This window comes from Crocuta crocuta, unplaced genomic scaffold, assembly GCF_008692635.1.
Source record: "Crocuta crocuta isolate KB4526 unplaced genomic scaffold, BGI_CrCroc_1.0 scaffold197, whole genome shotgun sequence".
In the NCBI taxonomy this organism is placed as follows: domain Eukaryota; kingdom Metazoa; phylum Chordata; class Mammalia; order Carnivora; family Hyaenidae; genus Crocuta; species Crocuta crocuta.
In genome coordinates this window covers 9875542-9890103 of record NW_027532002.1, presented here as the reverse complement: position 1 = coordinate 9890103, position 14562 = coordinate 9875542, and the positions used below count along the sequence as shown (strand labels likewise).

At 39.9% G+C, this 14562-nt stretch overlaps 1 long non-coding RNA gene across 2 annotated transcripts in view; it reads right to left on the bottom strand.

Annotated features, from left to right (window-relative positions):
• Positions 1-14562, bottom strand: part of LOC144240901 (uncharacterized) — a 31254-nt gene that overhangs the window by 9590 nt on the left and 7102 nt on the right. The gene's annotated exons all lie outside the window — the stretch shown is intronic.

Here is a 14562-nt window from a genome sequence, read left to right as displayed (position 1 = left end):
CATTTTTTTCCTCACAACANATGGTTAGAGATGTTGGCAATTTAGCACCTGCTGAAATAGATACGGGGACAAACCTGTCATCTAAATTCTTGACCTGCATGTTTTTTCTTGACCCCAACTTATTCCTTACATGTAGGCTCAATCTTCTCAGTATTTGAGTTACTGGTTCAGCAGAAACCAGGAAAAATAATAACTTTGTAGTCAGAATGTTATCCAACTGTATATTGTTTACTTTATTGTAAATACTGGTAAACAGTGGTCAATAAATAGTTTTATATTCCTTTATGTGGTTAGACTTTTTCTTTATCTGATTGTCTTTCTAGTAGGAGTAGAACATTCACATACCTTTGATTCACCTTCATGTTTATAATATAGCATTAGAGGACATGTCTTAGATCTTTTGAGTTTAGGAGTTGCAGACCTACTAGAATGTATATTTCTGCAAAAATGAAAATTAGTTTCTTGTGATGCTTAAGAGGAATCTGCATCATTAAATTTTGATACTTAAAATCTAGTATGTTGAAACTGCTATCTGAAAAAGTTACTCTGATAGGACTGATCCTGTTGTGATAGACACATTTCTACTAATTTCTAAAATCCATACAGAGAAGAAGAAATCATTTTGCAACACATACAAATATTTAATCCTGTCGTATACCTGGGACTGATAGTTCTATGTCAAATTATATCTCAATAAAAAAATAAGTTAAAATCATATGTATACTAAGCTATTATTTATTCTATTGTTTATCATCTCTTTATGGATCTAGCACAGCTCTCAGCAATGGGTTTGTAGATGATACGGAACTTCCTGTTTATACCAGAAGGTGATGACCCCTACATTAAACTTTAGTAAAGGTATTTCTGGAAACCATGTTGTCAACATAGTACTTTTATTATCCCTTATCATGTTGTATTAGTTTCTTATTGGTGTTTTAAAAGACTTGCATTTAGGCTTAATGGCTTGAAACAACACAAACTTACTAATCAGTTTTGGAGGGCAGAAGTCTGAAATTTGTCTCACTGAGCTGAAAAGGTATCATCAGGGCTGTTCCCTTCTCAAGGCTCTAGTAACAAAATCTGTTTTCCTTGTCTTTTTCTGTTTCTAAAAGCCATCTATATTTCTTCATTTCTGGCCCCCTCCATCTTTAAAACCAGCAGTGTAACATAATCTCTCAAGTTCTCTCTGTGCCTCAGTTACCTATAAACAGAAATCATGGGCTTCTGTAAAGATAAAATATATGCCTATGAGTCCCTTAGTACCTTGTACTTAACTAATCAAAATGGCTTTTATGTATTATTTTTAATAGCATAGTAGGCTGTTGTATGACGTTTCCTCAGTTCAACTGCCATAGGTATGTTAGTTTATTTGTAGTTTTTGCTATTAACATAGTGGACATTCTTAGACATAAAATGATGGTGGCACTTAAGTAGAGAAAGATGGATTCTCATTTATTAGTGAAGTCAAGCTTACAGTGATTTTCTCTTCCCATCAGTCACCTTTATCTTCTATGCTCACTTGTACTGCAGATTAATAATACTGATCTTAATTTTTTAGCCAGTCCAATAGTTTTCATGGTTTAATTTGGCAGTCTATGATTTTTTGAGTATTCTTTTCATGCTTAATGATAATTCCATTTCCTCACCTAAAATCAATTGCCAATTTTACAAAATTTTTAATTGGTAGGAGTAGTAAGAATATTAAGTTTTTTGGATTGCAATTTTCACCATTGTTTTTTGAAATGGTTTATGATATATTTTGGTTGTACCATTTTTTTTTTTTAATGTGGCCAACTCTTACAGGTTTAACATCTTTTGGGTTTTCTGTCTTGTTTAAAGCTACTCCCAATCCTGAAGTTGATGTTCAATGGATATTTTTTTTAAATTTCCTCATTTACATTGTCATTTTTATAGTAAGGTCTTTCTTTGATTAGAGATTTTGATGGATATTGTGATGCAGGTTTCAGGTTCTTTTGCTCCCCAAGATGGACATCAGTACCTTTGAAGAAGTGAGATGTGTGGCTAACAAAGTTTACCTAGTCCTGTGGATCAAAGAAAACCATATGCCACTAGAAAAAAGTTAGCAGATAAAACTGAAGTTTTTCTTTCTCATAAAGGGCCTGGAATCTGTTCAAATACCTGGACAAGTATTAGTGTGGCAAAATCTCCCAAGTTTAATATCATTCAGAACAGGAGACACTTGGACCTGGAGTTTATTACCAACAAGCTACCAATAAAACCTCTGAAGTTACTGTGATTCCTCACTACTGTTTCCCTTCTGGGTGCTTTATTTTTGTGTTTGAAAACAAATTATATATCTCTTGTTTATAAACCAGAAATCTGGTTCCTGGTAATTCTAACAGGACCTGATACTGCTCAGGTTTTAATGTAGGAAACAACATGGATAGTAATGGAAAGGTATGAAAACCAGTAAGGGAAAGTACCTTAACTTTAGGGTAATTAAGACATTTAAAAACACTGGGGCACCTGGGTGGCTTAGTCAGTTAAGCGTCCGACTTTTGCTTAGTTCATGATCTCGTGGTTCGTGGGTTCGAGCCCCGCGTCGGGCTCTGTGCTGACTGCCAGCTCAGAGCCTGGAGCCTGTTTCAGAGTCTGTCACTCCTTCTCTCTGACCCTCCCCTGCTCACGCTGTCTCTCTCTCTCCTAGAAATAAATAAAACCTTAAGAAAAAAATTAAAAAAAAAAAGACATTTAAAAATACTATCTTCTGTTTCAGGTTTGAACCTTTAACTAGGCAATGAAGATATATGTTGGAAAGAAAAATGTAAGGAAATCATGAGTTTGAGCTTGATCATTATGTTTTCTTGCTCTCACACAAAGATCAATTCAAGTTTGGTTTTTTCTTTTGTCTTAAACACCCCACCTACAGGCTCCTAGTTTGGTTCAAATGTTGGCTAATTAGAAAGCTAATAAAGACAAGTGCTTAATTTTACTTAAAAATTTGTGTGTGTGTGTGTTAATGGATAAGCCTAAATGGCTGTCTCAAATTATATTTGATCTTTACAGTATGCATTTCTATGCTTTATTAATCCAATCTGAAAACTGGGTATCAGGCAAAAGAATCTAATATGAAGTAGAATATGAATAATGTTTATTTGTATATAACCTGTATGACACATAGGCCCTTCTGTGTTCTGATGAATGTGTGAATTTATATTTTATTTTTTGAATATTCACTGAACAAGGGGAACAACTTAAAGCTCTAGTAGTTGATTTAATATAATCAAGGAAGTTGATTTTGAATGTAGTATATATCTGATGAGTGTGCTGTACTTATCAGATACATGGCAATCCCTAACATATCTGCTAATAGAGCATAGTTAAAGAGTGGGGGTTGAAAGTTGTTGGGTTTTGGGGGGTGGGTTTTGTGTGTGTGTGTGCTAAGAATTTATATTCTGTTGAAAAATGCAGGCAATCTTACAGGTCACTTGAAGTGCAAAAATATGAAATCGTATTCATTTGAAGAATTTTTTCATTACAGTTCATGTTTTGATATAATAGCAAACAATGAAAATCTCCATGAACACATATAAGAACTTTTTTAGTTCTTAAAAGAAATACCTTAACAGTTGTTGAATACTGTGCTAAGTGGTTCTCATACTCTATCTTACTTAGTCCTCAAATGCCTTATGGGGTAGGTATGATTGACCCCATCTTACCCATCGAGGCCACTAACACGTTAAAGAAGGTTAAAGCCATTTGTATGAATTAGAGCATCAAATGTGGGAATAAAGAGAAGTGGGGCATGCCTGGGTGGCTTAGTCAGTTTAGCGTCTGACTCTTGATCTCAACTCAGGTCTTGATCTCAGAGCTGTGAATTCAAGCTCCATGCTGGGTGCATAACCTACTTTAAAAAATGAAAATAAAAATAAATAAAAGGGGACTGGTTTGAGGATCAGGTTTTGTCCATTACAACTGCCCAGTTTGTGTTTGTAGAATAAAGAGGCTTGGATGTGAAATGAGGTGATGTGGGTGAGAAGAAAGGGATCCAGAATGATTCCCAAGATTTCATTTCATCTTGTATGGATGAAAGTGTCATTTTGTGAGAAAGGGAAGAGAAACAAGTTTGGGGAGGGACATAATGTGGCTTTGGACATAGTTAGATTGAGGTATTCCTTTGACTGCTTTGATTAGTGTATTAGTATACATACAGTACATACTACATAATTTGGCTGAAAGTGCAAGACACTCAACTCAAACTTGCTTTGATAAGGGAAATTGCTTACTGGCTTAGAGATAGAGTACCAATGTGTTTCAGAGCACTGTCTCTGGAGTTTGACCCCGTGGATTTGAATCCAGCTCAGCTTTTGTAGTTACTTAACCTCCCTATGCCTCAGAATGTTCTATAAAGCTGAGAGGACGTGATGGTATTTATCTCAAGGGATTTTCAGGATTAAAAGAGAAACATGAAAAATACCTAGAGCTGAATGTCTGGTACTTAGTAAGAACCAGTTAAATCATTGCCAGCTGTAATGTAATGTAATGTAAGCCTCAGGACGACTGGGACCGTGGACTGGCACAATCCCAAGACTCACCAACTCTGGTTGTTGGCTCTCCCTTTTGGAGCCAGTCTCCACAGATCAAAACCAGAAGGGCTGGGGGCACCTGGGTGGCTCAGTTGGTTAAGCATCCCACTCTTGTTTTTGGCTCAGATCATGATCTCACAGTTTGTGAGTTCCAGCCCCACATCAGGCTCCAAGCCTACTGCAAGGAGCCTGCTTGGGATTCTCTGTCTTTCTGCCCCTCCCCTGTCCGCTTGCACTCCCGCTCACTCGCTCGCTCTCAAAATAAACGTTAAAAATAAAAAAAAAAAAAAAGGGGGGGCTGGCAGCACACGAATCCCCAAGTCTGCCTCTAAAGTGACATGGGGGCTTTTTCTCTCTTCTGTTCAAGAGTCCTTTACAGGATCAGCCTGAGCTGGCTTGGGTCAGATGCCCTCCCTGGAACTGTCAACTGTAAACAGATGTGTGGAGAAATATGGATCAGTCACCAGAAGAGAACTTTCCAGAAAAGGTGGATACTATTTAAACAAAATGTATAACTAATGCAAAGAATTTCAGCCAATCTGAAAGCACATTCTTCTAAAAAAAATTTTTTTTAATGTTTATTTTTGAGATACAAAGAGACCAAGCATGAGTGGGGAGGGGCAGAGAGAGGAGACCCGAGATCTGAGGCAGGCTCCAGGCTCTGAGTTGTCAGCACAGAGCCCAACACAGGGCTTGAACCCACAAATCATGAGATCATGACCTGAGCAGAAGTCAGTACTTAACCAACTGAGCCACCCAGGTGCCCCACCACTGAAAGTGCCTTCTTGAAAATACCCTTTGTGGGACGCCTGGGTGGCTCAGTTGGTTAAGCGTCTGACTTCAGCTCAGGTCATAATCTCACAGTCTGTGGGTTCAAGCCCCACGGCGGGCTCTGTGTTGACAGCTCAGAGCCTGAAGCCTGCTTCAGATTGTGTCTTCCCCTCTCTGTCTGTCCCTCCCCCACTTGCACTCTGTCTCTCAGAAATGAATAAATGTTAAAGAAAAAATTTCTTAAAAAAAAGAAAATACCCTTTGTCTTTGCTTTTAAGAAAACTTCTAATGTGAATATTTTCAGTATCCTGAAACACTGTAGAACTTTGTACCAACTCTCGTCTTTTTTCATATGGAGATTGAAATCTGCCCTTTTCCTTAAATATGAGTGTTTGAGAAAATAATGACTTGGAAGAGCAGAACAAGGCCATTGATATTTAAAACTGCTCTTGTAGCACCATGAATGTGTAGGAGAATTTTCACTTTTTAAAAATGAGATCTTCTATCCTTATTCAGAAGTTCTGCCTATTAGCTTCCTAAAAGAAAAATGACACTGAAACTAGTACTTAGTGACCTTTCACAGTAACCTTTTCCCTTATCATATTTCATTGCCTACTATAAGGATCAAGCTCAATGGTATCCACCATCTTCTACCTATTCCCCTTAATGTATTTATTGGATCCTGACAACACCCTAATTTAATATCCTGAATTGGTTGTTCTGGTATATTAAGCTGATATTTTTAGAGCTCCAAAGCCAATTTTGGTGTCTCAAAGCCCTAAGCCATTTTGCTGGGGAACAGTAGAGAAGTGGGAAGAGAAATGAGAGGCAATTATCCAGGGGGTGAGTCTGGATGAGAATGGGCACTGGGGAATTCAAGAGTGATTAGTAAGCCAAAGAAGACACGTATTACATTCAGGATTCATGCCATCACTTCACAAGGCCTTTTGGTAGTTCCAGAACTGAACACCTTTGGATAGATTCCAAGATGGACTCCCTTAAAGTGAATTCATTTCTAGCATAGTGTCAAAATATACTTTCTCACTCCTCGGGTCGCTTTGTTTCCCATTCAGGGATATCTGATTCCTCTGCACTAGGAAAATGTCCTGAATACAGAAATAGAAACGTATCTGATGTGCTGAAAAGGTATAAATGTTTGGACACTTTGCTGTGGGGATGTAGCTTTCTTGCAGTTTTAGAGCAGCAACACAAGGGAAAACTCAGTTTTACTCTGAAATCCCACTTGTTCTCCACTGAAAGTCAGGCTCAGCAAGTTTGTAGCACCAGACATGACATCTAATCAGAGAGGATTCTTAAATTACAATGCCCTCTTATCTTGTCATAAATAAACAGGACACTCCATCTCTCTGCAGGTGCTTGTGATGCAAATGAGGGTAGGAAAGGACTCTGAACCTTTGTTTTCTCCCTCTTCTAGACTGTAAGGTCATTGGAGCAAGTATTTGTCTTTTTCAGTAGTGTATCCCTGGCACCTAGAAGGCCTGGTATCAATTTGAGGATGAGAGCAATGGAGGAAAGAAAGGGCCCTGGGTTTAAATTTGGCTTAGGGGGGCACCTGGTTGGTTTAGTTGGTTGAGTGTCTGACTCTTTGATTTTGGCTCAGACCATGATCCTATGGGGGGATAAACTTTTTTTTTTTTTTTAAGAGAGAGAGAGTGTGCAAGTAGGGGAGAGAAGCAGAGGGAGAAAGAATATTAAGTAGTCTCCATGACTAGCACAGAGCCTAATGCACGGCTTTATCTCATGACCCTGAGATCATGACCTGTGCTGAAATCAAGAGTCGGATGCTTAACCAACTGAGCCACCCAGGCGCCCCCAATTTACTGCACATGATTTGAAATAACCCCCTTTTGCCTATCCTTGTTTGCTAAAACTGTTGATAATTTCTCCTTCCATTCTCAATTTGTCTTATTAAAAGTGTTGTCTTTAGTAGCAAATATGTGTTCCCCATTTGACATATATGTATATAGGAAAAGTAGACTAGTAGAATTGTCCTGTTTTGCTATTTTGACCTGAAAGGAGTGAAAGGAAGGAGAAAGTGAGAAGAACCTAGAGATTGTGAACACCTGTTCATTTTCAGGGATGAATTATATAAATCCATGATGGAAATTACCACCATTCCTTTTAACAAACAGTCTCAAATTTAAAATGATATAATTATTATGAAATAAGGGTTGACCGTGTGCCCTTTGTTCAGCCAGTCCAAAGAAAGAATATGCCACATTTAAGAGCCATACCTCTGGTTACACAAACCTATAACTATATTCAAAGCCATTGAATTATACACTTTGAATGGAATGAGTTATATAATGTGTAAATTATATCTCAATAAAACTTAAAAAAAATTTTTTTTTGAGAGACAGAGTATGCACAGGGGAGGGTCAGAGAGAGAGGGAGACACAGAATCCAAAGCAGGCTCCAATCTCCAAGCTGTCAACACAGAGCATGATGTGGGGCTCGAGCACACAAATCCATGCGATCATGACCTGAGCCAAAGTCAGATACTTAACCCATTGAGTCTCCCTCTCTGACCCTCCCCTGCGCTCGCTCGCTCTCTCTCAGAAATAAATAAAACATTTAAAATTTCACAAAAAAAAAAAGAAAAAGCTGAGGCACCAGAAGGCTCTTGTCTGAAAAAAAATCACTTAAAAAGAAAATCATGCCTCTTATTTTTCCTTCTTCAGAAATTCTTCAATTTGATCATGCCATAATTTTCTGTCACCTCTTTGAAATGTTCACTTCTACTCTTGCCTCCATGTCATCCTATCCTCATACTTGTTTGGTGTCACAATGATAAAACAAGTCATGATATTATCTTGCAGAGTTAACAAAATGCTTATGAAAGTGTTTGGCACACAGTGACCTGAACTGAGCAAACACGTCAATCTTGGAATGCCCTCAGCTCCACAAAGCTGACCTGGGGATGAGGGAAATTCTTAGAGGCAGATTCCCTAGTCAACTCGTGGGGACATGAAGTGTCCGCTGTCCAGTGGCTTAGAGCACAGAGAACACACATGCTGCGTATGCTGCTGGCAAGAGGACTCAATTCTGTTGCCCATTCACAGTCACATGCTTGGCTACTGACTCAGTACTCAGTACTACGACTTCCAGCTTATATCTTTTGGGGCCCCCTTTAGATTGTTCTGACCATCCCAGGGCTCCAGTGGTTTCCTACAGACTGGAAACCCGAGTGCCAGTCAAGAGAGAGAAAATCAAGATGAAATGCACCTTCCAAACAATTCCTAGACTTTAGCAAACTTTCCAGGTTGCCAACAGAAAATTTAAAAATAACCCATTTTTCACTGTTTGTTTATGGGTTGATTTTTATGATTTTCTCCTTGCCTGCCAGAAAACAAATCCCAAAATCAAAATCGAAGCAACATCTAAGCTAACCCAAAGAAACACCTTGAAATAAATTACTAAAACAAGCTGGTGAATTTTAAGAATAATCATTACCAACTTCTTCCTTTGCAGGCAAAGACTCTAGTTAGCAGACTGTAAGTCATAATAGTCCTTAGACTTTGATAGACATTTTCTTGAAAAGTCCTCCCATTTCATGCTCACTGAAAGGACCCTTGTACTAAAGTGGTCAACTAAATTTAGAAGAAAAAAAATTACTGTGATTGTCACAGTACTCTGACTTGTAGCATAGAAGATACTAGAGATGCTAAAATAAATATAACCCCACCAGAGTCTGACAGAATGGCACATGCCCTCTCATTCTGTGACCTCTTTTACTTAATCTTTCCCCCCATTTCTTCTTTCTGCCTTCAGTTGCCCTCTATCTACTAATTTACATTTTTCCCTAAATATACATTTATGAGTTAGACTTCCTGCCATGAGCTTCCTGCCTCGACCCCATCACACCCCCTACCTCTCACAATACTGTATTTGCTAGTTCGTTTTCCTGTCTTCATATGACAAACCCCAGGGGGCAAGAACTGTGTCTCGTTCACTGTTTGAGCCTCTATTCCTGGCATACACTGAACTGGTTCTGATTAACCATTTGCCAAAGATAATGAATAAAATCTCAGTCAGCACCATACATATCCGTGTGCTCCCAGAGCCTAAAAACAGTTCTGCCTAAGTTTATAGGCTCATGCTTTGCAAAGTCTTTGCCAGCCATGGGGCAGAAATTCGACTGACTTCACAAAACACACTTTCAGCCCTAGATTGATGCAGTTCATGTATGTATATGAAATCTCGTAAAATCCCAAATACTGTCTCTAACAATACATGTATATCACACAGTGTTACCGTATCATAGCAACAAAGGAAGCACTACTCTGATTATTTATTGACTCCATATCAATAATTCATAGCTCATTTGTTCCTACATACAGAATCCATTGTTCAGGAAGAGTCATCATCTATGAACATGAGATGGATGCCCAAAAAGCTATAAACAAAGCCACTCATCCAGAAAAGAAAAGAAACAGGAGAAAGGACAAATTGTTTGAATTTATTATATTTTTAACTAGAGGGCTAAAAGGTCTTTGACTTATCCTCTTCTGACGGCAGTTCTGAAGAATCTTAATATTTTTTTATTTCTTTAAAATTTTTTTATTGTTTATTTATTTTTGAGACAGAGAGAGACAGAACATGAGTGGGGGAGGGGCAGAGAGAGAGGGAGACACAGAATCTGAAGCAGGCTCCAGGCTCTGAGCTGTCAGCACAGAGCCCGACCCGAGGCTCGAACCCACGAACCACAAGATCAGGACCTGAGCCGAAGTCGGACGCTTAACCAACTGAGCCACCCAGGTGCCCCTTAACAATATTTTTAAAACTCTAGTAAATAGTAAGGTTTGGGGATTACATTACCTGATCTCTGTCTCATTCTGAGCCTTTTTTCCTTATTTTTTCCTGTTTGTAAGTTTCATGTGTGCTGAGGTTGATCCCTGCACTGATTCTGAAGGGAGACATGAATTAGAAACCCGTGTAGCCTGTGAATGAGATGGCCCTCTGGAATGTTGGGGGAGGAAGTGCCCATGAAGACAGTAGCCACAGTGGCCACAGTCTCCAACAGGCAGGGACTTTTCCACTCTGTCTACTTACCTGTTATGGTCTTACCCCACCAGAAGGTGAGCTCCATTTGAGCTTAACTGTTTTGTTTCCCCACTAAATCTTTACTGCCTAGAATAGGTCCAAGTAGAGCAGATGCTTAGTAAGTATTTAATGAATGAATGATAACTGGAGACAGTGTCTCCAGGACATAACCCAATTTTTATCTTTTCCTTCCTGTCCTCCGTGGCTTGGATTGAGTTGGCCTCAGAATACAGAAAATCATATATCCTCAGGGATCATAGCTAAGGGTTTCTTAATGGATTATAACCACAACTCAGCAACTCTACAGAGCAGATTTGTCAAACATTTCACAGTAAGAAATACATTTTACATTAGGATACAGTATTATACACACCCACCTGCACACGTCTGAAACTGAAGTGTCACAAAATAATATATCTATGTGTTTTCTGATCTGTTTTGTCTTTTATTACTATGGTGATGATTGTTTTGCTAGTCCCAGACCACCACTAATATCATGCACAACCCACTAACAGATGGGAACTATCAGTCTGAACAACACTGGCCTGAGCCCTCTCAGTCCTGCCCCAGCGCTTTCTGATTGCCAGTCGGTGGAGACCTGCTCCCTACAGGAGGGAGCAGAAAACAGGCCATAGCTTTTCTAAGCTGAGAGACTTGAGTGCAAACTCACATCCCATCAAAGGCGCAACTAGGGCAATAACTCTTCTCAGCTTCAGTTCCTGGAAAGGAGGGCAAGGAAAAGTCTCCTTCTCTGGAAAAGGAGGATGATATCCTTCTGAGGCTTCTGTAAGGACTAAATGAGACTGTGTAGAAGGGTTTCTCAGCCTCGGCACTACTGACACTTGGACCTCACAGCTCTTTTCGGTAGGGCCTGTTGCAGGCAGCATAGAGACCAGTAGCATGCCTCCAGGTCTGGCAACCAACGATATCTCCACAAATTGCCAGTTTTCCTCTTGGGGGCAAATCACCCCTGGCCGAGCATCACTGGTCTATACAAAGCGCCTGCCACAGTCTCTGCCACTCTTATTCCCTTAATACCTCCTACTTTAAAGAGACTATGGTTTAGTCTATGGGAGAGGACATACAGAAAACAGCACCAAGCTGTGTATCTGTCATCGTAAGTGAGGACATGAGCACTATGGTGGCCAGAAGACAGGCATAAACCCATGTCATCCTTGCTGTCATGAGGGGCCAGACTGAGTTTGGAGTTGGTGGAACATTCCACGGTGAGAACACTGCATTGCAGGTGGTTGAATTAAATGGAGGTTGTGGGCAGAGGGAAAGAGAATCTGAATTGGACTCAGAAGGGCTGATGACTGGATATGGAGGACATAAAGACCAAAGCAACAGGCCGGCAGGTGTCCCCCACCTGGAAGACTTGGTGAGGCAGAGCTATGGTAGCTGAAGTTGTTAATGGGAAAAGTAGGAAACGGGACAGCAGAAGAAAGGTCAAAGGGCAATGATGAGTTTGGATGTTTCAGATTTCAGAGGACTTACAGATTTCGGAGGATGTTTCAGATTTCAGAACATCACACTAGACATCCCATGCAGAAAGCAGCACATTCTCAGCTCTATAAGACAGAACTCCAAGGGACCTGGTTGGCTTAGTCAGTTAAGTGTCAAACTCTAGATTTTGGCTCAGGTCATGATCTCATGGTTCGTGAGATCAAGCCCCACATCAGGCTCTGCATTTACCAGCTGACCATGAAGCCTGCTTAACATTCTCTCCCACCCTCTCCCTCTGCCCCTCCCATGCTTGTGTGTATGCTCCCTTTCTTAAAAGAAAAAGGAAGGAAGGAAGGAAGGAAGGAAGGAAGGAAGGAAGGAAGGAAGGAAGGGAGGAAGGAAGGAAGGAAGGGAGGGAGGGAGAAAAAGAAGAGAAGAGAGAAGAAAAGAAAAAAGAAACCCCCCCCAAAAAAACTCCAGAATGAGGACAGCTGACTGGGGGGGAAAATGTAGCAGTCATTTCTCTATTTGCATAACGGCTCAGAAAGGAGTCCCCTGAGTACTGCAACAGGGGATGTACTTCTTTGGACAGTGTGCAGTAATACTTGAATTGTACTAAATTCTAGTAAGCAAAAGAAACTATTGAACACCATTGAACAAATAAAACGTCAGTTTGTGCTTTCAGTTCCTTTTTAACTATAAAGAGCAATTACCCAAGATTGCATTATTACCATCATACTTAATATCCTTTATTTAAGGGCATTTGTATCTTTTATGAGAAACAAAATCTTAGGACTACAGAATACAAGGTGAAAAGAAAAATGTTAATATTTTTTCCATGAATTTTCATTCCTGTTTATAGAATATTAGTTGTAAATACTTTTCATCCACAGATTTTTAAGTTATGTTGTAGGTTACATCATAGATGCATTTATTTAGACACAGGCAAATTTAAGAGTCCATTCTACAGCTGCATTTTTATAGTTATGCAAATGTCCACAATGGTATGTATATTTCTTTTCTAAAACAAGTTGGAGCAAGTGAATTGGAGCCCACAGTAAAACAAAGACTCTATGAAAAGATGTCATATTTATTAATAATGTTAGGGCCTATTAACATTACCTTCAGCGGGGCACCTGAGTGGCTCTGTTGGTTAAGCGTCTGACTTTGGCTCAGGTCATGATCTCATGGTTCATGGGTTCGAGCCCCATGTCGGGCTCTGTGCTGACAGCTAGCTCAGAGCTTGGAGCCTGTCTTCAGAGTCTGTATCTCCTCTCTCTGACCGCCCCCTGCTCACCCTGTCTCTATCTCTCTCTCATAATTAAATAAAACATCAAAAAAAATTTAACAGTACCTTCAGGAAAAAGAAAAATGATGTTAAAAAAACACACCAGTAATCTTACAAGTAGAGAGCTGGTATATAACGTTAGTTACTACAGTAGGAAAATAGAGACCTATAATGAAGTAACTAATAGACCAATCGTACATTGTATACAATGTCCCAATGTCAAATAAGCACAACAGAAAACGTAGTAAAATGCAAATTATATATCACCAAAACAGCAAGGAACAACTCTCTACACTGTCTGTCTCCGTAAACCACGTAGGGTTTGGCAGACCATGGATAAGTTTACAATTCTCAGTGACTGAGCAGAAAGCTTATTGTTTAAAAATGAAATTGTGTTCCCCTATTTCTATTGATGTTCAGGAGGCAGGAGGTCTTGGTTAGATGCTATCTGAGCCAGCGTCCAAGACGGCCTCTGGGGACTCAACCTCCCGGCATGCACGCCCTTAGGTAGTTCTCCACCTCCGACTAGCCTTGGTCTGTGTGATCAAAAGCATACAACAGAAAAGATGGTATGTCACCTCCAAGATTGGGCTGTAAAAGGTGGCAACTTCTGTCTGGGTGCTTTCCATCACCTGACCCCAACTTCAGATCAGTTGCCCTGAGGGACGGAAGCAAGCTGCCAGGCGGTGAGCTGTCCTAAGAGAGGCCCACCCTCTCTGCAGGTGAGGAACTGAAGCCAGTGAGGAACTGAGGGCTCCCAACAACTTCATGAGTGGGCTCAGAAGTGGGTTCTCTGGCCATGGTGGGCCCCCAAGATGATTGCCGCTCCAGCCAACAGTTTGACAGCAACCTCACAAAGGACTCTCAGCCCCTCTCAGCCTGGATCTTTGACATTCAGTAATGTTTGTTTTAAGCGGCTAAATTTTGGAGTAATATATTTTGCAGTGACAGATAACTAATATAAATGTCCTCCTTGTCTTTCACAGAGACAACTCTTAGAAAACTGGATGAAACTAGTTTTACTAATCTGACAGACCACCAACATGAGAAAAATAAACTCAGGAGAGAGAATTAAGGAAGTGACTAATCCTTTAAGGAGGAATGGTACTTCATTAGAGAGCTCCTACAGTGCTTATCCCTTTATTAGAGAAGTAGTAACACCCACATCATCTTCAGAAGATTTTTGTTATATCCATGACACTATGCTAGGTTGAGGATGTCTGTTGAGAAAGATGAGAGAGAAAACACTTGAGCACCTCCTCTCATCTGTCTTTAAGAGGATGGTGACTCAGTCAGTAATTGTCTACTGAACGCCTACTTCTATAAAACTAGTAAATGATGGATAAAAATGGCACGTGCCTAGCAAAATGTCAAACCCCAGGGAAATGGTTAATTAGGGCACAGATATACTGTAGACTCTTAATGCAGCCATTGAAAGAATTCTAA